Raw genomic sequence first — 26,102 nt, forward strand, 5'->3', positions numbered from 1 at the left:
TGTAGTCTTACAATAAAATAAGCTAGAGAAAATGTTACTAAGAAAATCATGAGCAAATATATTTATAGTACTGTACTATTTTATATATATAAAAAAATCTGCACTTAACTGGACTCATACAGTTCAAACCCATGTTGCTCAAGGGTCAACTGTAGTTGACTTCTCATTTAGTACATGACAAGTAAATGGCAATATAATTATCATCATTGCTCCCCTAGGCTATACTGGCCTGAGGAAGGAAAAATGAAGGATGTGGGTAAATATAGGGTCTCCTCTCAGGAGACTCACTGGGACCTCCATGTCCCTGCTCTAGCTTTCCTGGGAGACAAACCCAGGGTGGACAACAGGGCATGAAACTTTTCTTGCTGCTCTGTTCTGCTCCTGGGATAACCTCCAATGGGCAGCCTCTGTTCCACCTGGCTCTGACCTGAGTTGGCCTAACTGTTCTTGTCACTGTCCTGGGCTTGTGACAGGCTCTAGCCACGCCATCCTGTGCACCAGCATGCGTGTATGTTCTTCCTGAGTGAGGCGGGTTCCTCTCCCTAGTACTGGTGCATCTGGGTCCCTGACCGATGTGAGACTGCACTTTCAGTGACCCTGGACCCTCTTATTGGCTCCCATGGTAGGATGGATACGGTGCTCTTGGTTCTCCAAGGTTTGGATGAGAGGACATTTTAGTCATACTATATGGTGTTTGTCTTCCTCTAAAGCATTCCTGCCTATTCACAGTTGAAGGGAGCTTTGGATAAAGCCATGAAACTGCATCTACCTCATTCCTCCCTAGGATGCTGTGGCCACGGGAGGCGGGCAGTCTCTGAGCTTTGGCAGGAGCTCAATTTATAGTCAACTTGACTCTTTCTCACTCAAGGTCTGCTGGATCCTTGGGCAAAACACAAAGACAATTAGCCCTATTTTGTCACTGCTACATGCTCCACACATGGCATGCACCCCGAAGAGATTTTCTAATCATCTACCTATGTATAAGCACTGTCTATTATGATATCCACAACCTCTACTAACTCTCCATGCAAAGGTGATAAAGCATTTTCCCACATGGAAATGTCTTATCCAGTAGCAGCTCAGAATTCTGACCTGCTTGTCAGGTACTCATTTGTAACCTTCCCATGATAAAAACTAGTTTTTTGCTAAAATATGTATTTCCTTCCTCTGAATCATCATTGATTGTATGATTTACCATTGTCAAGTGAATACTGCTTTTGTGTGATTGGGTCATTCCAGCTCCTGGTGCTAGACTGCCTGGGTTGGAATCCAGCTTTCTACTGGTTGCATAACCTTAAGTGCTAAAGATTTCTTTATCTGTGAAGTAGGGATATCAAAAGCATCTTCTCCATAGGTTGTTATTAGTATTAAATGAGTGAATGCATGTAAAGGGCTTAGAACCATGGCTGGCACAGTTTTACTATTGGTGTATCACATGAATTGCTGTCCTAAATCTCCATATCCCCACATCTGGTGAGATCTGCAGGTGAGATCAGTTACCTAGCTGTAAGTGCCTAAAATGACGAGCCTCCCAACATGTTGTGACAATAACATGCTGACAAGCTAAAGACTGCACTCTGTTTGGAGGAGGAATTTGCCTGAAAGCAAAAACAGGAGCACAGTTCAGGCAATTAATCACTCTCATCCCGCCTCTCTCAGAACATTCAGCTTCAGCAAATTCAGGAATTCTACGCTTAAGAAATTGTAAAAGGATAGCTGGCCAAGTTGACATGCCGCACCTGCCAGAAGCCACATGGAACACTGTCAACTTCCCAATCAAGTTCAGGTGGTTCTGAGTAACTCTGCACATCAGCCTGTGATGCCCTCTGGTTTCCAGATTAGTAAGTGAAGACACACACCTTGGCACATCTTTCCCAAAAGCCAACCAAGATCATGAGCTTCCCATCTGGACTGCCAGTTCTGCTCTTCTTATACACAAGAAGAAAACGAGGCACTGCTTTTAAAGTTTTAACTGGAGAACATTCTGAGCAATTTTGGCCTTCTGGGACCTCAACATCAATAGGGAACCATGATGTGATCTCTCAGTAAGCATCTAAGGATCTGATATTTTCTCCCTATCATTTCCGCTAGGGCCTGAGCATAAGATTTATACCCTTATCCTGTCACCTGAAGACATCTAGACAGGTCACCTTTACAGGTCTTTCATGCATAACAAGCCTTACTCTCAGTCCTAAAAATTGAATTCTGTCTTCTGGGATGAGGAAGAGCAGGCCAGACATACAGAAGAGATCAACAGGTCAAGGCTGTTTCTTCTAATGACGATAGGAAGCACATATTCACTTAAGATGATCTCTAAGTTAAACTTTTAAAGATATTTACTTAAAATGATTAAACAAAGAAAACCCCCAAAACCCCCCAAGCCCACCAAAACTGGAATTTCAGGATGAAGGGAATCACATACTGGTTATTGTCCAAATATGGGAAAGAAGTGTAATGTAGCTGTTCTACTATATATGCAGTTGGGCAGAAGCAGCAAGGGACACAGGTACTTCCAGGATTCCTCCACACCAACCCCCTCTGTGAGGCAGGATGACATTGGTGATATAGATGGAGGTTCAGGGGACCATACAACATAGACTTGCATCTCAGTACCTTCACATGGACTACGTGGGCTTCAGTAGATTTCCTGGTTTTCTCATGCACCTGAGGGTCATTATGAAGACTAAATGAGGTGATTTATGCAGATCACTTAGAATACTTGGTAAATGGTAAGTATGCAATAAATGTTAGCTATTATTCTGTTTTTGGAACTGATTTTTAAGGAAAATAACATTTGAAAGTTATTTGTAAGTTTATAAGTATTCTTTGATATTTCTTTTAAATGGTTAAAAAATGAGAAACATTTGGAGAAAAAACTGGTGATAGCATTTACATTGTTTGTGGTATTATCCTTCACAGGTTATAGATCAGAAAGTCACTGCTTTTGCTCTAAATTTCAGGACATCAGAAATACAAATAGGGCTTTATGGCATAGTAAAACCTTTTTCCAAATCTAGATTACAAATTTCGATAACTCAAAACACTGAAGACTGCCAGACTCAAGGACATACTACAAGTTTGTCAATTTCTTTTAAAACCCTGGTGTATCTTAGAAAACAAAACCCAAACCAAGAAAACCTTGGTGTATCTTATAGCCTAACAATTATGTTAAATGAGAGGTTAGGGATTGGCATTTACTGAAAATCCTGCTGTTAACCACTATGAAAAGACAACAATTAAATTAAGCTAATAACTTGAGCATTAGCTATTAGTATTTGAGTAAAAGCTTTTAGAACAAAAGGATGCATGCGTTATACACTGCATTTTTTTGGCATTTATTAATAATGCTGTGTTTTTGTTTAATGATTTCACTTTCATGAACAGAGTAGCAACTGCCTCCCTATCACTTATCATCTATTGATTTTTTTTTTTTTTTTAAGTTTCTGTTTGTATCGGCGAGGGAGTCATGTTATGGTAACAAACATCCCCCAACTCAATGGCTTAAAACAACAAAGGTTTATTTCTCATGCCTATCACAGGTCAGCAAGGGTGCTGTCCCATGTCACCATGTCATATCCTTCCTACAGATATAGTCACAAAGAGAGCAGTAATTGAGAACTTTGCTGGTCACCATGGAAGGAGCTGGCAAGATGCAAAATTCTACACTGGCTCTTCAGTTTTCCCTTAAATGTGACACATATCACCTCTATTGACATTCCATTAGGAAAAGCAAGAGCCCTGTTCTGGGCTGTGCAAGGGAAAGCATTAGTAATTTGCATCTAACAGGAATTAACTTGGTTGACCCTTTGAAGAAAAACAAAATCTGGATATGAAAGTACAAAAAAGATATTAAGGTTCCTGCTAATGTGTTTCTTGTTGAGTTATAATTTAAGCAGAGAGAGGAACAAAGAGGTTTCTAATTTGTTTCCCCTTTTTGAGGAAAAGTAATCCGTTTTTTCTCACAAAGAACATACTTCATTAGGCTACTCTCTAAGACTTTACAATGTCATCCTCTGCTTGGACCTTTCTCCTCTTGCCTCCTCTGCCACCAGCACTTCAACCAGGTACCTGGCAAGAGAGGTATGATATGGTCTCAAATTTTTTTACAGCTAATGGGAATTCAGATTTGGAACTTGCACTTATGATCATTTATTTTAAAACTGGAAAAGACGTCAGATGTGTGACAGGAGACTGCTAGTTGTCTTTATATATCTACCCTTGCTCCTTCTATATAATGCAGCATATGTGACAACTACATGATATGACAGCCATCTCCCACCTCTCTCATAGCTCGGGGTGACCACATGACCATGTTCTGGCCAAAGCGGTATCCAGTAGAAGGTGTGTGTCACTTTTAGATCATGGCTTTGAAAGAACATGTGCATCTTCCCTTCGGCACCTTCCCTCTTCCCATTGGCTGATACGTGGACATGGTGGCAACATTTTTCACCACAAAATGGAAGCTGTGTGTTGAGCATGGCAGAGCAACAAGACAGAAAGAGTGTGGGTCTCTGAAACTATGGAGCTTCTGAAACAGCCCTGGAATGTGTATGCCAAAACCTTATGTGAGAGAAAAACATGTTTATAAAAAGTGTTAACTATCACTATGTCAGCTGGTTCAAATTTCTTGTTTTCAGACGAGGAAATTGAAACCAGAAAGACTAAACGATTGTCCATGGTCACAAAGCTATCTTCTCTGGAGACTGTTCATTAAAATGATGGAAAATTACTCATCTCTTAGGTTAATGACTATTACAATTCCTTTATTGATTTAATGTTATACTAAGCAGGAGGAACAATAGAACTTAATGCTAAGAAGTATACCATTTCAAGTTTCCTAGGATTATCACTACAGCCTATTAATAGAAATTATTCAATTCAATGTAGATTGCCAGGGTTCAGAGCTAATGAGAAATTCTAAAGGTTGTGGTTGAGGCAATAGCCAAACTGTCAGAAGATATTCTTGAAGTACATTTCCCAAAGTCCAGAGGAAGATAATCAGTGGGTTGTCTGTATTTGTACTTCTTTCTGAGAGGGAACAGTAAGCTTTCAGATGTGATTGGAATTTGGCTCTGATGGTGTAAGCACCCAGATTTAAGTACACATAGAAGAAACCACAGGCTTAATTTACTAAAATGAAGTCCACCCATTAAACCACATGTGCTTTTAGTTAACTTTTTCATAGGAAAAGAAGGGGGAAAAAAGGTTCTCAATTCACCACTTCTTTGATATCCTCATGTGCTGTTTTAAATGACATTCAACAGGAATTATGCTATTTGACGTGGTTCATGCATCTGATGCTCTAAGGAGTTGCGAAATGGCTGGGAACAGTTTCAGAGAGCAAAAACATCTGACCTTGTTGGTTTAAGCTTTGGATATGGTTTATGGAAAACCAGAATTCCTTCTCTCCTTTGGAATATCACTTAGAAGCTTTTCTTTTGGGTTCTACTTAGTGTCCCCATGTTTAGAGGGCTGATACTGAGTCTTAACATCATAGAATGAGGGACAACTAAAATTGCAGTCAACCAGCCATCAAAATGCAATATCATTTGGTTCCATTTTTTCCCACCCCTCCTGAGTTCACACACAGCTGACCTGAGTCATTTTTGCTACTAGCAGAATTCATAGTTAGTATGAATGGGGCTCACTTTCCTGCAATACAGTGTTCTCTGCTTCACTTCACTTCTACTTTTCCCAATCTTCAATTTGGAACTCAGAATTTCTAGAACGGAACACATTAATGTTAGTTATTTTTTAAATCTGATGTCATCTATCTGTTTTAAAAAAATATCAAGGGCTTCCTTCCGCCTAGAGAATGTCTGAGCTTTAACATCATAAGATCTTCAAGTCTGCCCATGCTGCCTCTTAAGACCCTCATTGTTCCTTTTTGTCATAACCTTGGACCCTTTCCATTTGAGGACTTTCTCTCCCCATCCTTTTGTACTCTATGCCTGGAGTGACTCCGTCTGCCTCTTTCTATTTATTGTCCATGAAGTATTCTTGTTGCTTGCCCTCTCTTCTACTCCCACGGAGACACATTCATTCCCTAGACTTCCCTACACCTACAGTATCACTGGTCTAATTGTACTTTAACTATTTATGCATCCACATATGGTAAGTTATGAGCACCTCAATAGGAGGGATCACATCCTAATTTTATTCTGAACATCTGAGACAGTTCTTGGCACACAGATGTTCAATGTATGATTGCTGAATCATTGCAGGGATAAAAGAAAAAGAAAGGATCCTAAACTAAAATGGAAAAAAAATACCAACTAAATCTGTAAAAGAAATAAAAATTTATAATGGTGTCTTTTTGTTCTATCTTTTACAGTAAGGCAGAAAGAAACAAAAAATTTATGGTGTAGAAAAGCTATTAATAAGAGGCAATTAATATCTTTACACTAGGAATCAGAAGACCCAGATTTGAGTTTCTTCTCTGAGTTTTCTGCCTCCTTAACTCCAGGCAATTTACATTTATAAAATTGAAATCTAAATCATACCTCATTCCAAAGTAAATCTCAGGCAATAGTTGGCAGGGAGTACCCCTCTGAGATTTTCTTTTCTTTTTTAAAATTAGTTTAAAATAGAGATGAAAATACCTGCTGTACCCTCCTCACAGTGTGTGAGGTTCCAACGAGCAGGTGGCCATGAAAGCACCCTGTAAACTACTGGGTAACATGTAAATGAAATGCATTATTATCAGAGACAGGAAAGAAAAGGAGACAAGTTCCTTTCACTCAGCAATCCTCTTTGGAGTAGTTATTGTGGACCAGGTAAAGTACCAGGTGTTGGCGATTCAAAGAAACCCTGGAGACTCAGGATTGCCTTGGCAGGGCCTCCCTCAGACAGTCCCACCTACTCTAGGATGGACCCTCTCTACAACTAACTAACATCTTCATGGGAGTGAGCATCATGGCCCAATGGCAAGCCTGGATAGGGTACAGGGACAGGTGCATCTCTGAGGCCAAGACGTACACCAGATAGAGGACCACCAAGACCGCCCCCCCCATCCCCACATGGCTGGGCAAGATGAAATGTCCCCTTAAAATGGTCTGATCTACAATCTCAACTGGAGAAATCACATTGCTGATTACTGAAAGGGTGGGACAGCGGAGAAAAAAAGAATTCATCTCTGATAGATCTGATCCCAACCTCCCAAACAGGCAGAAATAGAATTTAAAGTCAGCTTCCATACAGTAGACACTCCAAAATTAGAAAGACAGTTTAAGAAATATGTATGTGTGTACACACACACACACACACACACACACACACACACACACATATATAACCAGTCATAGCAGAGCAGTATTTTAATCCTTAAAAGAATCTTACGTGATGGGTGCTATTTTTGTCGCCATTTCACAGATGAGGAAACTGAGGCCCAGAGTGACACAGTAATTTGCCCAAGTCCCTGAGTTAAGTGGGATCCTAACCCAGCTATTAACCACCTCACTCTCCTGCTCTGCTATGACTAGAAGAACACAGCATGTACAGGATATGTTTAAAAATAATCACTAGTACATTGGAGTTAATAATGATCATTCTAGCAGCTACTATTTACAGAGGACCTATTATTGCCAGGCATTGCATTAAGCATTTTAAAGACATCAGTTCATTTAATCCCAAGAGCCCACAAGACACTGTAAAAGAGTTTACGTAAAATACTGTGAAGTTTGTGAAGATCATAAAAGTATTAGATTCTTGCCCAAGATCACCCAGCTAGCAAGTAGCAAAGCCAGAATCTGAATTGGGGTCTATCTGACCCTGAAGCACAGACTCCTCTACTACACTACATCCCATGTAGGGACAGGTATTTATATGCAGAATAGCATTGAAAGATAAAAGAATATCAGACTGACTTTGTTTTTCAAAAAGGCACTGCTTCCACCAAGGTTACCAATGCTAATAGCTCAATTCAACAGATGCTCCCAGACTCAATCATCCAATCATCCGGAAGAGGCTACCGCTCCTCTTTATATCCCTTCCTCCCATGGCTGTCCTCCAATTTTTCTCCCACTTCCCTGTCCTTTTCTTTCCATTCTTTTATGGGGCTGCTCTGTCTTTGCTCATCTCCTTATCAGTAGGTACATCTGGCTTTGGGCAAATGCTCCGTTTGTCATCCTATGATAATGACCAATTATTATACATGCCCAGATTTCTGTACACAACACACACTGATACACACACACGTATTTGTATCTGCCTAAATGCACTCACACATACACATGTACATACAACAACATACAATCTGTATCTTTTTCAAAACCACTCAAGAGCCATTCTATTCATACACATGTACATACAACAACATACAATCTGTATCTTTTTCAAAACCACTCAAGAGCCATTCTATTCAAATTTGCTCTTCCTTGCCCTCTTCCTTCCTACTACATGTGGATATCTATCATAGTCCTTATCACATGAAGCCAAAAATGGGCTTTCAGTCACTTAGCTCTCCTGCCAGACTGTAAAATCTCTTCTCTTTCACTCTCTTTCTGTTTTCAAGACACGGGAGTCCAGGTCTGGTTCAGATGCACAAGAGATGTTTATTAATTGGATAATAAAAATAAGAGTAAAAAGAAAACATAAAAGGCCATTACATTAGGTGACACTCCATTTTAAAGAATGAAAATACTAATCAAAACTTGCAAAAAATAAAATGGCCTTGGGCGAATTCAATCAGTAAGAGTTTTAAAAAAGTAAACTGCACATTGCTGGCCAGGCTACCAGTTGGGCCCCTTTATCTTAGTGTTGAAACCGTAGTCTCTGAACACTGCCAGTGGAAGGCACAAGGAGAGGTATGTCAAAAACAATAAAACTGTTCATAACTATCAACCCAATGAGCCCACTCCTGGAAACTTATCGAAGGAAATAAATCAACAGAAGAATATGACTATATTTGGGGGCATGCTTACAGAAGCATTATATGCTATGTAATAATGAAAAATAGGAAATACTCAATACCCAACTGCAGGATAAAAGCTGAGGAAATCAATTTAAAGTACTTTTACACATCCATTAAAATTTAACATGACTATAAAGGAAAATGGAAAATGATCTAATGCTAAGAAAAAGCTGGAATGCAGAGTTCCAAGCCGGCTATGACTGCCACTCTGTAAAAACTTACTTGCACCTGAGCAAGGACAGAAGCCATCTGCTGAGAATTCACAAAAATGAAAAATGTGGTAATCAGATTTTGTATTATCTTTTAAAAATCAAATTTTAAGATGCCATTGCTGTAATATGAAATGAAACACAGGCTGGATGTGGGTCGCATACTTAATTAGCTGTACTACCTTAGGCAAGGAGCCTAGCTTCTCTGAACCTAGCTTACTCATCTAGAAAATGAAAACACTCTATTTTGATCTTTTAGAGGATTAAATTATGTCATAAACACTTACTATGTACCTGGCACTGTTCTAAGCACTTTACAAATATTACCATGTTTAACTATCAAAACAACTTTTTAAGATGACACACAAGGAAGTTCAGTCATCTACAGAGAGGGTAGCAAGATAACAGTAACTTTCAATAGCTTTCCAGTGCCCATGGGATCAAATCTAGGCACAAGAGCAACTGCTACCCTGTACCGAGTATCTTCAAGCGTTGCATGCACTGCACTAAAGGGCTTTCCTTGCATTATTCTATGTAGCCCTTACAACAACCCATTGCGGAGGTACCATAATTGTGTCCTCAGGATATTCAGGCTCAGAGGTTATGTAACATGCTAATGAGCAAGAGAGCCAAAATTTGAACATCTGAGTTCAGAGCCAACCAGGTGCTTCGACTATGTAATGATGCTTCCAATTTTTGCTAAGTTGGTATACACAGTCCTTTGAGCTTGGTCATGGTCCACACTCTCCTCACTCTAGATCTTGGGGACTTCTGAGTTGACACCATGACCTTTTAAGTCCTCAGGCTTAGCTGCTTCTGTTCCTCACCTGGGCTTTCTCAAAACCTCTCTTCATCCCTCCAAGTTCCACCTCCCCATATCTCAAGAGGCATTGTTCCCTGATCTCTTCTCTTTTCTTTTCTTTTCTTTCTTTTCTTTTCTTCTTTCTTTCTTTCTTTTCTTTTCTTTCTTTCTTCTTTCTTTTCTTCCTTTCTTCTTTCTTTTCTTTCTCTTTTCTTTCTTTCTTTCTTTCTTTCTTCCTTCCTTCCTTCCTTCCTTCCTTCTATCTATCTATCTATCTATCTATCTATCTATCTATCTATCTAGTAAGTAGGCTCCACACACAATGTGGGGCTTAAACTCATGACCCTGAGATCAACAGTCACATGTTCGGATCCCTGGGTGGCTCAGCGGCTGAGCGTCTGCCTTCGGCCCAGGGCGTGATCCCGGGGTCCCAGGATCAAGTCCCACATCGGGCTCCCTGCATGGAGCCTGCTTCTCCCTCTGCCTGTGTCTCTGCCTCTCTCTCTCTCTCTCTGGGTCTCTGATGAATAAATAAAAATAAAATCTTTAAACAAAACAAAACAAAACAGTCACATGTTCCACTGCCTGAGCCAGCCAGGTGCCCCTGTCTTCTGCTCTTTTAGATAGTAATTTGTGTGTGTAAGTCAGCATCTACCATATTGTTTCTATGTTTCTTTACCAGGCTGTTTCTTCCCAATTATATTGCACAAAGGCAAACACCATGTTTTACACAGTTTTGTGAACTGCTGTATTCCTGGCTTTAAGCACAGTTCCCAGTACATGATAAGGACCCAACTACTAATTGCTGAATAAGCAAATACTTCCAGCTGGGAGGATGTTTCCAGGCACCACCAGTCAACACTAGAGCACCTTTTGCTATGTACAAAGGATGGACCATCAATCAGAAGCCCATACTTTACTGTTTTTCAAAGAGCTTTGATGGAGATAGTTTAGCTAAATGAGAACATAAAAGAGATCTGCCACTTGGATTTCCTAATGTACTATGTTTGGGTTAAGGGTGTGTAGTGCCATGTGGTTACCTGTTAAGCCTGTTAGCATATTCTATGGAAACTGCATGCTCACTAGTTTGCCTTCTCCTTCTAGATAGGACTATAGGTATTATACATAATCCCTAAAGCCAAGGACAGTAACTGGCATGTACCTGGTGATTAAGGAATATTTGTTGAGTGAATGAATGAATAAATAAATGTAGTTGAGGCATTTTTCTCTCCCTGGGTTCTTAAGAAAATATTTCAACTTGTACCATGCCCCACGATACCAGTGCCAGATCCCAAAAAAAAAAAAACTTTTTGATTCTATAATGCACCCAGAATTTCGTGTAAATATTAAATGAACAACTTCAATAATTAAAATACTTGTCCATCAAAAATAAATAAATAAAATAAAATACTTGTCCATCTATGTTAAATCTTTGTGTACTCTCTTCAACGACTAGGAAATTACTGGGAGCTCTAACTATACAGGATCTATTTTTTTTTTTCTCTAAAAACAGAATAGAACCTTTTAAGAAAGTAAAAATGTTTCCCACTTAACATTTCTTTAAAAATGCACAGAATAAGAAGATTCATTTGGTGGACATGTTCTCTCTCTTTATCCTGACATCAGTTCAGTGCTGAGGAACTATTATTAGAAATTTCTCAGTTGAAGAAGATGCCTTCAAAAAGGAAGAGAAGATATATGATATTGTGTGTTCAGAGCTAATTTTAATTACGCAGGCTATAGGGTTACTGAGATATGCCAAACATTTAGCTAATTAGCAGACTCTTGAGACAAGAGGGCCGCTAGAGATAGACACAGTTTTTCCTCATTAATGAGTGATGACAAATTCTAGTTAAACACACATTTTTACTTGTACTATAAATACACTTTATTCTTTCTTAAATTCCAATAATATGAACTAATTGAAACTTGAAATTTAGACATTAAGACTAAGATGGCGATCTTCCACTTTAAACACAATGACCCAATATCAACCATCACATTGGGAAAATAGACTAAAAATTGAAATTAGTTAGGAGACTCCATTTTTAAAAATCACTTACTTTATTCCTCAAAACAGTCCAGGAAAGTATAAATCATTTTTATTTTATAGATAAGGGATCAAGGCATATGGAGTTTGAGTAAGGTCATCTGGTTAGAAAGTAGCTTGGCTAGGTTTGGTGTTAGACTGCTTCTTCTGGGCTCATTACTGAAGTTAGCCTATATCTGAGAAGACCTTAAGAATAACAGAACTGGTTTTTGTTTGCCTGTCACCCTGGATTAGATACATTTAGCTCTTTGGGTATTATTTGGTACTTACAAAGGTGTCTACCTCAGGACACAAGCATGAGGTAAATGTGTTTCTCTGTCAGCTTTTCTTTCAGAATAAAAAATAGATCTAAGGACATGATCTAAATTTTCGATCTGAAATCAGTGGGATTGTCCATCATGCTTTTCACAGAAAGTGGTCCTTCCCCATCCTGAAATTTGAACAGGCTGGTGGTTGCAGCAGATTGCAGTTCCCAAAGATAGCTGCTACAAGTATCTCCTGTTTCTGGTGCTCCTCTGCCATGAAACTTTGCTACTTTCCCAATTAAGAGTTGAAGGCTATTTTTCCATTCCCTTGGATATGGGCAGGCTCTGTGACTGCTCTAATAAACAGAATGGGAAGAAGTGCTACTGCTTCTAGGAAGCCAGTTGTATGATGAGAAGCATGACTACTATCCTCAGACCACGATGTTGTGAGAAACCCAAGCTATGTGGAAAAGTCATTTGCTGATGGCCCCAGTTGAGCTCAGTCAACATCAATTGCCAGCCCTATGAAGGAGCCACCTTGAACATCCAGCCCAGCAAGCCTTACGATAACTGCAACGTAAGCCAGCACCTAAATGAAAGTTGTGTGAGAGATCCTAAGCAGGAACTGTCTAGCTGAACTCAGTTAATCCACAGAACCGTGACATAATAATAACTTATTAAGACACTGCATTTTGGAGAGGCTTGTTACACAGTAGATAATAAGAACAGTGTGCTGGTTTTCTTCTAGAATGAAGCAACTATTTCTTTAAAGCAATTGCGAGTAGATTTTGGGGGCAGGGGATATGTTAAAATCTGACACATACCCTAAGTGGTAGCTAAGCAATTTTCTAGATGAGGGTTATTTCTATAAAGAATCGAGGGACTATGAAAATGTGTCTACATAAACATTTTTATATTTTGGGTTACTTCTCAATAAATTTGGCATACAGAGGTATTCAAAGCTGATATTTTGTCAAGAAAACAGTGGGAGAAGGGGTGGTATATATATATATATAATGGAATATTACTCAGCCATCAGAAAGAATGAATACCTACCATTTGCTTTGATGTGGGTGGAACCGGAGGGTATTATGCTGAATGAAATAAGTCAGTTGGAGAAAGACAATTATCATATGGTTTCCCTCATATGTGGAATATAAGAAACAGTAAAAGGGATTATAAGGGAAAGGAGGGAAACTGAGTAGGGAAAAACTAGAGAGGAAGACAAACCATGAGAGAATCCTAACTCTGGGAAACAAATAAAGGGTTGCAGCAGGGGAAATAGGGCAGGGAGGATGAGGTAACTGGGTGATGATGAGCATTACAGAGGGCACTTGATAGGATGAGCACTGGGTGTTATACTATATGTTGGTCAATTGAATTTAAATAAAATATTAAAAAAGAAAGAAAAAAAAACCAGAATGGGTTCTTGGCAAAATGATTAGAAAATATGGAGTCAGTTTACCATAATGCTGTCAAACTATTCTCCTTTTTCAAAGCAACAGCCAAACATGATTTAGTCCCTGGACAGCCTCAGAATGCCAATAACTTGATTTACTTTTATATTACTTGCCAAATTCCACCTGAGCTGATGAGAGAGAATTCAGCACTAACGATCCCAAAAAAGAGAATAAAATGCTGGGAACAGAAGGATGTTCTAAAAATTCCTGAAGGTTAGGTATAAGAGAAAATAATGTTTAGATAAAAAATAAACTCTTTTTTCCTAGGGGCTGTCAGAAGGCCAGCACAGAGTCTGTCAAATCTCTTCAGCCTCTGGAGCTACTGCTTGGTTTTTGTTTGTTTTAACAATGACCTTAAGGGCAGGCAAGATACTGAATCATGAAAGAAAAATTTACTACTATTTAAAATCTTGCCCTTATAAATAAAGAGAGGGCAAATTATATATATATACATTTTAAGAACTGTTCAATAACAAGGCAAGAATAAAGAAATTATGGTTGCTTGATTAGCACACTCCATTCCTGGGGCAATTTGGTTAACTCAAGTTTTCTGTCATTAACTTTAACAATAAGATTTAAAAATTATTGCCATTTTGCTAAATAATGGAAAGAGTTTCACAACAACAGTACTTTCATTGAATCTTTTAAAGAACTCCTAAAAAAGACAAAGTAATTTGTCCACATGGTGAATGTGTTCCCCTCTCTAGTTTATTAAGTCCTGAAAAGTTATATAAGGGCGGCATTCGTTCATTTATTATGCCAACTATGGCCAAATGAAGTTTCCACTGATTCTCGAGTTAGAAACTGGGTGAACTCTCCTTTTCCTGCCACTCTCAGAGATTTCCATTACAAGAACTAGAGCCACAGGGGCACCTGGGGGGCTCAGTTGTTTAAGTACCTGACTCATAATTTCAGCTCAGGTCATTGAGGGTCCTGAGATCGAGGGCCTCCCCGGCCCCTGCCATTTTGGTCTCTGCCACCAAGTGTGGAGCCTGTGTTAAGATTCTCTTTCCCTCTCCCACTGCCCAACTCCCAGCCCTCTCTCTCTCTCCCTCTTAACAAAAAAAGAGCAACCAACATTTGAGGTAGCATGATGTTTTGCTTCGTTGTAACTCCTTGTGTTTTAAATGTTTTTTGTATAATTTCCTTTGCCCAAGTTTTAAAAGTCGTTAAGTGTTCACTAAGGAGGAAAACATTTTAAATGCAGAAAGGAAAAAAAAAAAAAAAAAAAAGAAAAGATCTTCAATTCTGCTACCCAGAGAAACCACCCTTCCTTCTACTCTTTTGATCAGTTAAAACCAACACTACTGAACTGATTATCTATTGCTGCCTAACAAACCACTACAATTTGTAGTTTATTCTTTAGACCCAGTTCATGATCTGATCACAAAATTCCTATGTATACCACAATGCTGATATGGGTTCTGCTTACACAATCAGAACCCTAAACCAATCTTTCTTAATGCTGATGGGATTTCTTGGTTAAAAAAATGAAAAAATAAAACAAAAAACCCCCACAAAAACCAAATGATAGAAGAGAAAAATGTCATGAAACAAAAGGATAAATTTAAATGAATAGATAAAACTAGAAGCTCATTGAAATACAATAGGAAGGGATCCCTGGGTGGCGCAGCTGTTTGGCGCCTGCCTTTGGCCCAGGGCGCGATCCTGGAGACCCGGGATCGAATCCCACATCGGGCTCCCGGTGCATGGAGCCTGCTTCTTCCTCTGCCTGTGTCTCTGACTCTCTCTCTCTCTCTGTGACTATCATAAATAAATAAAAATTTAAAAAAAAAAAAAAGAAAAAAGAAATACAATAGGAAGAGTACACAGTGTAAATTTTATAATGTGATGACAAATTAAGATTTTGAAACTGGAAGTTACTTTTCCATGGAAACTGATGTTATGAAAATAATCATAATAACCAAAACTTTAAAAATAAAGGAGGTTTTTAGCAGGTAATCTCAATGTGCTCCCAAACTGATGGATACTTTTAAGAAGTAACTTTTAAGAATATTATTTACAACTGAGTAAGACCAATAATATCCAGTTCAGAGAGTTTTCATCTCTGCTTATTTATCTACTTTACAAGACTACAGGCTGCCCTGAGGTTAAGGCAGGAACTTTGTAGATTTTAAGACTCCTTGTCCACAACAGAGCACGGGTGCTTTTTTTCAGGAATCTGAAACCTGAATGATCCCAACCCTCTAGCAGCCAGTGAAATGGTACTGTCCAGCTGCATTTATATATTTAATTCTGCATCCTAAATGAATGGAAGGCTAATTATGGTACCTTCAAATTGTATATTCACAGTGTGTACGGGACAAGTCCATTTTTTAAAAATTCCAGTATAGTTCATGTACAGTGTTATATTAGTTTCAGGTGTACAATAGAGTGATTCACCAATTCTATATATGACTCAGTGTTCTTTGTGGTAAGTGTACTCTTAATCCCCTTCACCTTCATGCCCTCCCCTAGGACAGGTCTATTTTTCAATACTTCATTAACTGTCATAATTTAGAATAGTTTTACACTTACAGACAAATTGTCAATATACTACAGAGTTCCCATATATACCGGAAATCCAGTTTCTTCTATTATTAACATCTTCCATTAGGATGGGACATTTGTCACAATAATGAATAAACATTGATAAGATATTCATATTTCCTGTGGTTTTACCTGATGTCCTTTTTCTATACCAGGATCTCTTCCAGAATACCATATTACATTTAATTGCCATGTCTACTTATGTTCCTCTTGGCTGTGACAGTTTCTCAGATTCTACTTGCTTTTGATGACCTTATTTTCAGGAGTACTGGTCTTTTTTTTTTTTTTTTTTTTTGTAGAATGTCTCTCAATTGGGCTTGTCTAATGTTTCTTTTCATGATTACACTGAGGTTAGAGATTTTTGGAGGAAGGCCACAGAGATAAAATGCCATTCTCATCATGGTATATCAAGGATTTATGCTATCAACATAACTTATCATGGTTAATTTTGAGCACCTGGCTCAGATAATGTGTCAGGTTTCTCCACAGTAAAGTTATCTATTTTCCCCCATATTCTTTAAGTATTCTTTTTAAGAAAGTCACCAAGCAGAGCTCACACTTGAGAAGTAGGAAGTTATGCTTTGCCTCCTTGAGGACAGAGAACTCCATAAATGATTTGGACTTATTTGGCACGGGAGACTTATCGATTCTTCTCCATTTATTTATTCTGTCATTTATATTATTATGGACTCATATTTATTTTATAATTTGTTTAAAGTAAATACATTGTTTGCTATACTAGATTTACAGCACAATCTAATAATGGTATTATTAATTTTGTTGCTTCAGTTGTTTTAGCTTTGGCCATTGACAGTTCTTTCAGTTGATTCTTGTGTCCCTGTTACATACCTCATCATTGTGTGTGTATGTGATGTGTGCATGTTGGTACTTCCTAATTTTCTAGTACAACAAAATGCTCCAGGATCATCATATATACTCCCTAGCCCTTTGATAAGCCATTTACCCAAGGAGTCTTGGTTCCTTTTTTTCCAGAATTGTACTAGACACAAGATCTGGGTGGCGGGTATGCTTGTTGCTACTGGGGTATCATTGCTTCTAGGCCCTCTTAGCTGACAGAGCAAGAAAGTGTGTGTGTGTATGTGTGTGTGTTTGTGTGTGTGTGTACACATTTCTACATGTGTATACATACACAAATATATGCAGGTGCACTTGTGTATGTGTATTTACACATAGCTAGTAATATTTCTACACATATCCATCTGTATCTCCATTAGGCTATCAATTCACACTGATGTCTCCAACTCTGATCCATTGCCACAGGATGTGTCTCTTTTTATTCCCCCCTAGAAAAAGAGAGTGAACAGGAGGAGGAGTAAGGGAGAGAGAGAATCTCAAAGAGGCTCTGTGCGAAGTGGGGCTTGATCTCATGACCCTGAGATCATGACCTGAGCCAAAATCAAGAGTCAGGTGCTTCACTGACTGAGCTACCCTAGGTATCCTGCCACAAGATGCTTCCCTTGTGTTTTTACAACCTCTCACTCCAACAGTGAGAAGAAACCTGGCTCCACTATCCAGCCACTACTAATTAATTGTAGTGTTTTTAGAATTGTTAACTCTTAGCTCCACAGTAAGAGTATAGTGCTTTATATACAGTTACTTTTACTTATAGTTTTGACAGATTCCATTCATTTCCAAGGTTACTTAGGTCAGCACATCTCCCTCCACCATTTTCAGGGAGGTTACTTCATGTATTTATGATACTGTTATTAGATTCCTTTGTCAGTCTATATTCTACTCTGGGATTCTGTGACTTCCTAGATGTTTTTTTTCTAATTTATAAACATTAAAGTTCACTCTCTTTGTTGTAGCGCTCTATGCATTTTAACAAATGCAGAGTGTCATGTATCTACCATTACAGTTTATCATAAGGAATAGTTTCACTACCTTAAAATATCCCCTGTGAACAGACTCATAAGTACAGAGAACAAACTGGTGGTTGCCAGAGAGGAGGGGGATGGAGAGTTGTGGGGATGGTCAAAATAGTGAAGGAAATTAAGAGGTACAAACTTCCACTTATAAAATAGGTAAGACATAAAGAGATAAAAAGTACAGCATAGGAGGTATCTTTGAGCTTGCTGAGTAGGCAAAGCTCACCTTCCTCAGTTGAAAAAATTTATGGACAAGAAATTATCATTGAAATTAAATGGTGGCAGACATGTCCAAGGAATATTGCCGGGGGTTCGATCCGTTTGTGAACATATTCACATGGATGAATGTGAGGAAATGGCAACTAGTGGGCAAGAGAACAATATTGGAATGGTGGCAATATGAGGAAATAGTACCATATTAGAAGCTTTGGAACGACTATAAACAATGGGTGTGTTCCTCAGAAGAAACCAACTGCTTCCATATGTCCCTTGTCCATAGTACCTGTTTTACTACAATATAAAAATCACGTTGTATACATCTTCATATTGAACTTTTTTGTTAAACTTTTATAGTAGTCAAAAGAAAAGTACAGCACAGAGAATATAGTCAAAAACATTGTAATACATTGTTATAACATTGTATAGTGACAGATGGTGACTATACTTATCCTGGTGCACATTGAGCAATACACAGAATTGTAAAATCACTATGTTGTACACCCGAAAGTAATATAACGTATGACAACTATACTTAAAAAAAAAAAAAAAAATCCCCTCTGATTCACCTAATCAATCTTCCTTTTCCCATAAACTCCTGGAAACTACTGATCTGTTTACCACACCTCTACGGTTTTGCCTTTCTCTGAATATCATATAGGTAGAATCATACTGTATATACTGTTCAGACTAGATTTTTTCACTTAGCAATATGCACATAAGATTCATGTTTTTGCATGGATGGTAGCTCATTCCTTTTTATCATTGAATGAACTAGTTTGTTCATTCACCCCTTAAAAGACATCTTGGTTGCTTCTAGTTTTTTGGTGATTATGAATAAAGCTGCTATCAATGTTCACATGAAGGTTTTGCTTAATCATAGTTTTCTTTTTTTTTTTTTTTTAAGATTTTATTTCTTCTCAAGTAATCTCTACACCCAATGTGGGGCTTGAACTCACAGCCCCAAGATCAAGAGTTACACGTTCTATTGACTGAGCCAGCTAGGTGCCCTTGAACAGTTTTTCTAGGACTGTGATTGCTGGATACATGTTGAGACTATGTTTAGTTTTGTAAGAGATCCGAATCTATATTGTTCAGAAAAAAAAATTTATATGTATATTAGGCATAAATCATAAAGTTATTATATAATTTATGACTGATTTTATTTATTTATATTCATTTCTGTGTTTCCCAAGAATGTTTTTTTTTTTTTTTTTTTTTTTTCCCAAGAATGTTTTAAAGTAATTCGAGCAGCACATATATAATCATGAAAAAGTTAATTTAAAAAGTACAATTAGATAAGGGGCTAACAGGATTCAACCAAATCCAATACTATGTATTGTTTATCTTGTTTTATTAGCCCACCAGCTCCCAGCCAGCTGATTCTTTGACATGAGCTTACACGCTGTGAATGTTAAGGCATCAACACAGACTGTGAAGCATTTCACTATAATGAGATTCTCTGTTCTTTCCTCACAGCTTGTGTTCCCTGACATTCCTTTTCAGGAGAAGTCAAGGAACCCGGCTTAGCATTTGAGAAACTCAGATTCATGTCAGTGCTGCTGTATCTCACTTCTAATAATGAACCTTCTGCTTTATTTCTGAGACCAGTCTTTACTTCATTTTCCAGTTCCAATCAACAGACTTCTATCTTGTTTCTGGTCTAAGTGCCCTCAACTGTACAGATCCATAAAGTATATATATTAAAAAAAGGTTTTTCTCCAATTAAGCAAGCCCTGAAGCGATCTAGTTAGGAGAAGTCTGTCAGTAAATGAAAATCTGTAGTATACCATCACACACTGACAGGAACAAAAAAAAAAAAAAAAAAAAAGGAGTCTGCTCATTACATTTCAGAAAGTATCACCATCATTATCCATTGTTTTAATTTTCAAAGGAGGAGGAAATTTGGCATCTCTTATCACACAAAGTACAGAGGAAATAAGTTAAATTAGACTTACTATGAACACAAAGCAGGCAGTTACAATGGCATCTTCATATATTTATTATAATGTTGACAAGCTAAAATAATACATTCTCCTCCCTCCAAAGATGAAGTATGAATTTTTTATGCCTGGTTATTTATTCCCATCTTTTCTGAATGACAGGTATAAAATCTATTGTTAGAATTACTGGGAACTTTATAAAAACAAATCACGTGGTAAGCAAATCCCGTATCTCTGTTAATACTGGGTGTTATTTGCTCACAAATAAAGTCCACAAAAAGAGAGAGAGAGACTTATCAAAGCCCAGACTCAGAAACATTACTATGTGTTTTTGATACTCTCACCTCCAGGACATAAATTATTAATTTCGAGTGATGTTACCTCACTGAGTTTGCCAACTGATGAGTAAAACGTATATGCTTTGATTTTATTTTTAGCACAGCATTAAGAGATAAGAGAGAAATATGAACAACCTGCAGAAAAGGCACACCACTGTGTTTTTGTTCCAGATACTTTAATAACCGTGGTGGAGACTTTGGTGGCTCTCTCAAATGTCATTTATTTCCCCTCACTCTGTGGTTAGAATTGAGCCACTTGGGTAAAAAAATGCTTATGTTTCGGTGTGATGAATAAATCCAGTAACTAGAATGACCATGGGGGTCAAACAGAATCAAGCTCTGAAGAGGGCTCCTTTCCTGCTTTCTATTTGAATATCAGGGTATTGCTCTTGCAGAAGAGGCCAAAACTCGAACTCTAAGGTTCTATTTGTGTTGGCTGTACTTTTGAAAGTTACACGGGGGAAGTTCCAGAGGACAAATTAGAAGCTATCCTTTACTGGGCAAGCAAAGGTCAAAAGTAACTACGTTCAACAACTCTTAGACGGCACCTTGCATCAGAGGAAAGCATATTTAAAAGCAATCACATTTTGCAACAATACTGAGAAAAGGGAAGTCATTATCAACACCCTGCATCTTTAAATTAGAGGAGCAGAGGTCTGTTTATTCTCTAGTTACAAATGCTGCAAACTGGCTAAAGCATGTGGCGCTCTGTAAAGCAGAAATTAATGTGGTGACGGAAAACAAAACAAAACAAAAACAAAAACAGAAAAACCCAGCTAAAACACACCAACTAACCAAAACACTTCACAACGCACTCCATCAGCCTCCCAGCCCACTCATTATTCATGCCGTGTCTCTGTGCTTGGCTCTCATTATTCTGTTGCTTGAAATCCCCTTCCCAATCTCATCTGCCAATGAAAGCCTGCTTTCCACTCAAGGCTCTGCTGCAATGCCAGCTCTGTGAATCTTCTTAGATATCCCATAAAGGTCCCCCACTCCATTCTGGTTCTCCCCAAAGACTTCAAAAGCCTCTATTAGAGACTTACAGTATATCTATCTGTCTGTTTCCTGGAGTTTCCTGAGAGCTAACAACCATGCCTCGCCAATCTTCATATTCTTTCAGGCCCCAGACAATGCCTAGCTGCCAGTGAGAATTGAATCCATTGAAATACGGATTTACTCAAGAAACACACTGTACCAGGGCCCTAATACTGTTCATCTGCATATGGTCAGTTCAGTGCATTAATATGGGAAAGAAAAAAAGCCATTTGAAATAGGATTTCAGTCATGGTTTGCTATGCTGGCTATTTGAATGATTACAGTAGTTGCTCTAAAACCCACCTTTGATTCATTGATTTCTGTATCTACTGAGTATATACTTTGATGCCGCTTCTTGGTGGGAGAGTGAAAGGTGCTATGATGATATACGCTGTGCTTTACTTGTGTTTCTACCATGGAATAACAACTAACCTTAGAATTGCATCCAGGTGTCCTTTCAACTAGTAACAAAAATAATCACTATAATTCGCATTGGGCTTTATGTTTACAAAGCTCTTTGGTGGACATTCTTTTATTCTTATAATATTCTGTTCCTGAATCAGGAACTGTGCCTCTGTACAACACTTGAAACTTAGAAGGCTGATTCGACAAATCCCTCATCCTTAAAGAATTACATACACTCTTCTGTTCTACTCTAAAACAAATCACCACAGTGCCAGCAAAATCTGTTAAGACCTTGAATGTGCCGGGCTCAGGTACCACAAAAAGGCTAGCTGGAAAAAGGATGTCTTCCAAGAAAGATGACGAGGTAGCACTCTTTCCCCTATTCCTTTCAAGCCACAACAAACATAGTAAAAAAGAGAATACTACCCAAACCCTCCACTCATAACAGCTGTTATTCCCTTAAGAAACTAAAAGGTTTAGGTGATCCTCTAATTCTGTGGAAGAACCAGAGGCTGATGTCAACATCATGTGTGTGAGAGAAGAGGGAATGAGAATGCGATCCTTGAGTTAGAAGGTGAACTTCAGGGAGAGGTCATATGCTCAAGTGATTGTTTCCGACGCTGCTCTAGGAAGAGGTTCTCTTTGTCTAAAGTCAGATACCCTCAAACCACTCTCCATCTTTACTTTGGCTTGGGAACCCTGAGTCCTATTGAATTTCCATAAACCAGAAATTCTCTACCTCAAGTCCAGATGTCCCCACACCCCCGGCAACCCACCCAACTCCAGCCCCAGCCTGAGTGAGCTCCAAACCAACCTGTACTTGGAAGGAGAAAGGGGAGAGAGAAGAGGTACTTCACAGAGTTTGACCCTTTGTCTGGAATATCAGCTTTTCTCTTGTCAGTTTCTTTTACCTTATTCCCAAGAGTGGTAAGAATGTTTAAATGACTTGGGAAATTGGGATAATTCAAAGTCATGGTCTTTTGTTACTATATTAGCTGCTCTGTGGAGTCACAGAAGTATCCATGGTTGTATTTGTTAAAAAGAATAATTTAGATTGATACTTAAAAGAGGTCCCAACTAGGAGAACGTCTTCATTGGAATGTCTATATCTTAATATAATAAACATTATTAATTTAATGTTTATAATATTCATACACCTAAGTTATCACCTATTTAGAGTGATATAGTGACTGTGGTTCTTAAGCACTTAGCCCTCCTAGTGATCTACAGTTACAAATGGAATCACAGACTCTTCCCTGGTTTTGGACTGTCCATCTATACAGTGCTTTGGAGAACACTAGCTGCCTACAGAGAACTCCTTTAGCAGTGGGGCAGGGCCACTTGCCAGTGTTCGCCAGCTGGAAATCACTGCTCCAAAAAGAGTTCTCACCAGTTTCTAGAGCATTTCCTTTACTCAAAGATGTCTCCTAATCGCCAAGTTTTCAGTTCTGTAACTGGTTGCTCTGACATTTACTGGAAATATAATGCACTGGAAATACATATGGGAGCTCTCTCAAACTCAGCAAGCAGGAGGAGGATGTAGCCACACCTAAAGTTTGATTCCACTCTCCTTTCCTGCTAAAACATATTAGAACATTCTTTTTATATCACAATTTGATTGTACTCAGGAAGTGATGACTTAGACAAGCATGTTTCAAATCAGTCCTCGACCCTATGGATAAGGATAATGTCAAAAGCTCACTCCACCATGAGCTAGGACACTGGATAGACAAGAATGTTCTCACTTACACAAAGATATCTAGAAATAGTGAATCAAAAGCCATTGACATATATGTAAATTTAGGGAAATACATATTAAAAAAAAACCCCAAAATCAAAGAATTTATTAACTCCTAAGGGGAAATAGCTTACGAAGGACAGATGTTAAGGAAAACAACACAATGTTTTAGCAAATAGTAAGAGGAAGCACTTTAAAACTCAGACTGGAATGTCTTTCATTAATCAAGATATTTGCTTTGGAGAAGGAAGGGACTGAATACTGTGATGTCTGGAGTAATTTACCTTTAAATTATTTATATGTAAAACAGTTAAGCTACATAAACAAAGCTGGATGATCCCTGAGCTTTCTTCTAACTGCCTTTTGTTTATCAATGTCAGAGAATGACAGAAAATTGGGGATCTTTAAGATAATGAGAAAATGACATAATCCCACTTACATTACACATTCCCAAGTTCAAAATTCAAATTTTGCTTTTATTATTCTCCTTTTAAAAAAATTAACTTCAGGGACACCTGGGTAGCTCAGTGGTTGAGTGTCTGCCTTTGGCTCAGGTTGTGATCCCAGGTCCGGGAGTGCCGCATTGGGCTCCCTGCAGGAAGCCTGCTTCTCCCTCTGCCTATGTCTCTGCCTCTCTCTCTGTGTATCTCTCATGAATAAATAAATAAATCTTAAAAAAAAAAAAAAAAAAAAAAAGACAGGCAAAGACATAGGCAGAGGGAGAAGCAGGCTCCTTGCAGGGACCCTGTTATGGGACTAGATCCCAGATCCTGGGATCGTGCCCTGAGCTAAAGGCAAACATTTAACTGCTGAGCCACCCAAGTATCCCAATAAATTTTTTTAAAAAATTAACTTAAATCATACAAATAATTACAGCTGTACCATTCTCCTACTGACAAGAATGAAAGCTATTTTCCATTTTTCAATAGAAACGATGCTTAAGTGAACAGTCTTGTACAAGCTTCCTCATGCACATGGGCAGCTTCTTTGGGTGGATACCAAGATGTGGAAGTCCTGGGTCACGGGTGTGCATGTTTAAATTTTAATAGATGCTGCTACAGTGTCCCCTAAGATGTCTGCCACTGTTATGTGAATACATATTTTCCTATAACCATGCCAAAATCTGATAGTATTAAGCTTCAAATTTTTGCCAGTCTAAGGAATCATGTTTTAATTTGCATTTCCTTGATTAAAATAAAAGTTATATTAGGCAATACCATCCGGACTGGTAATTAAATGGTAAAGTGAGTTAAAGCAGGGCAACCTAAAACTGTAAATCTACAATAAGCATATGATTTTATTTTAAAATGCATAGATGCTCATTTCCTCGAATAAGGCTTCTTCCTTAGGTAAGGAACCACACACAAAGCTCCACATGCACCCCTGTACAAACCACAGCCTTATAATGTACATCTAAGGTTCCCTGGTTTGGTTTCTTAACTGAAGCAAGAATGCAAAGACATGGTGAAATAATCTGAGTGCAGAATTTAATTTAATTTAATTTAATTTAACAGCAAGCTTTTTAGTCATGTGCCTTCATCAAGACTTTCTAAAGCATTTAATTTAATTTTCAATGAAACAGCTCTCTTTCCACACTTGGTTTCAGTGGTTTACATATTACTTAATAAATTACATAATTACAATGACATTCAACCAGTATAAACAGGTTTCGGAACCATCACACGGGCTCTTGGAAAACATATTTTACTGAGGGAGCGCAAGCACAGGCGTGTTCTAGAGAGTAGCCCATGAGCCATCCAGGCGAGCACGCCGAGGGCTGCAGTCAGCATCTTTCGCAAGGGGATTTATGACAGTCTTCTAAGGCAGGGAGTTAGATAAAAGAGTATCCACTGTACCAATGATGTGGAACATCTTTTCATATGCTTACTGCCAAATATCCTCTACTGTGAACCATCTGTTTCTGTTCATTGCATATACCTGTTTTTCTCATGAATTATCTTTTTCTTAATTATTTACAAGTGTTCTTTCTAAGTCTCAGATATTAATTAATCTTTTGCCTTTTATAGGTCATAAATATTTTCTCTCAGGCTGTAGCCTATTAACTACTTTTTTTGTAGTTATTCTGTTTCATGGAAGTATTTAATTTTAATCTTTTTTTTTAAGACTTTATTTATTTATTCATGAGAGACAGAGAGAGGCAGAGACATAAGTAGTTGCCCTATGTGGGACTTGATCCTAGAACCCGAGGATCACACCCTGAGCTGGAGGCAGACGCTCAACACTGAGCCACCCAGGAGTCCCATAAATATTTAACAAGTTTTTGAGCCACCCAGGCGCTCCTAGTTTT

General features: G+C 38.3%; 1 protein-coding gene and 1 pseudogene across 2 annotated transcripts in view; one reads left to right on the forward strand and one right to left on the reverse strand.

Annotated features, from left to right (window-relative positions):
• Positions 1–26,102, reverse strand: part of C6H1orf21 (chromosome 6 C1orf21 homolog) — a 225,066-nt gene that overhangs the window by 79,944 nt on the left and 119,020 nt on the right. The window lies entirely within an intron of this gene.
• On the forward strand, positions 18,338–18,633 carry LOC144315234 (small nuclear ribonucleoprotein G pseudogene; annotated as a pseudogene).

Source organism: Canis aureus, chromosome 6 (genome assembly GCF_053574225.1).
Source record: "Canis aureus isolate CA01 chromosome 6, VMU_Caureus_v.1.0, whole genome shotgun sequence".
NCBI classification, from domain to species: Eukaryota; Metazoa; Chordata; class Mammalia; order Carnivora; family Canidae; genus Canis; species Canis aureus.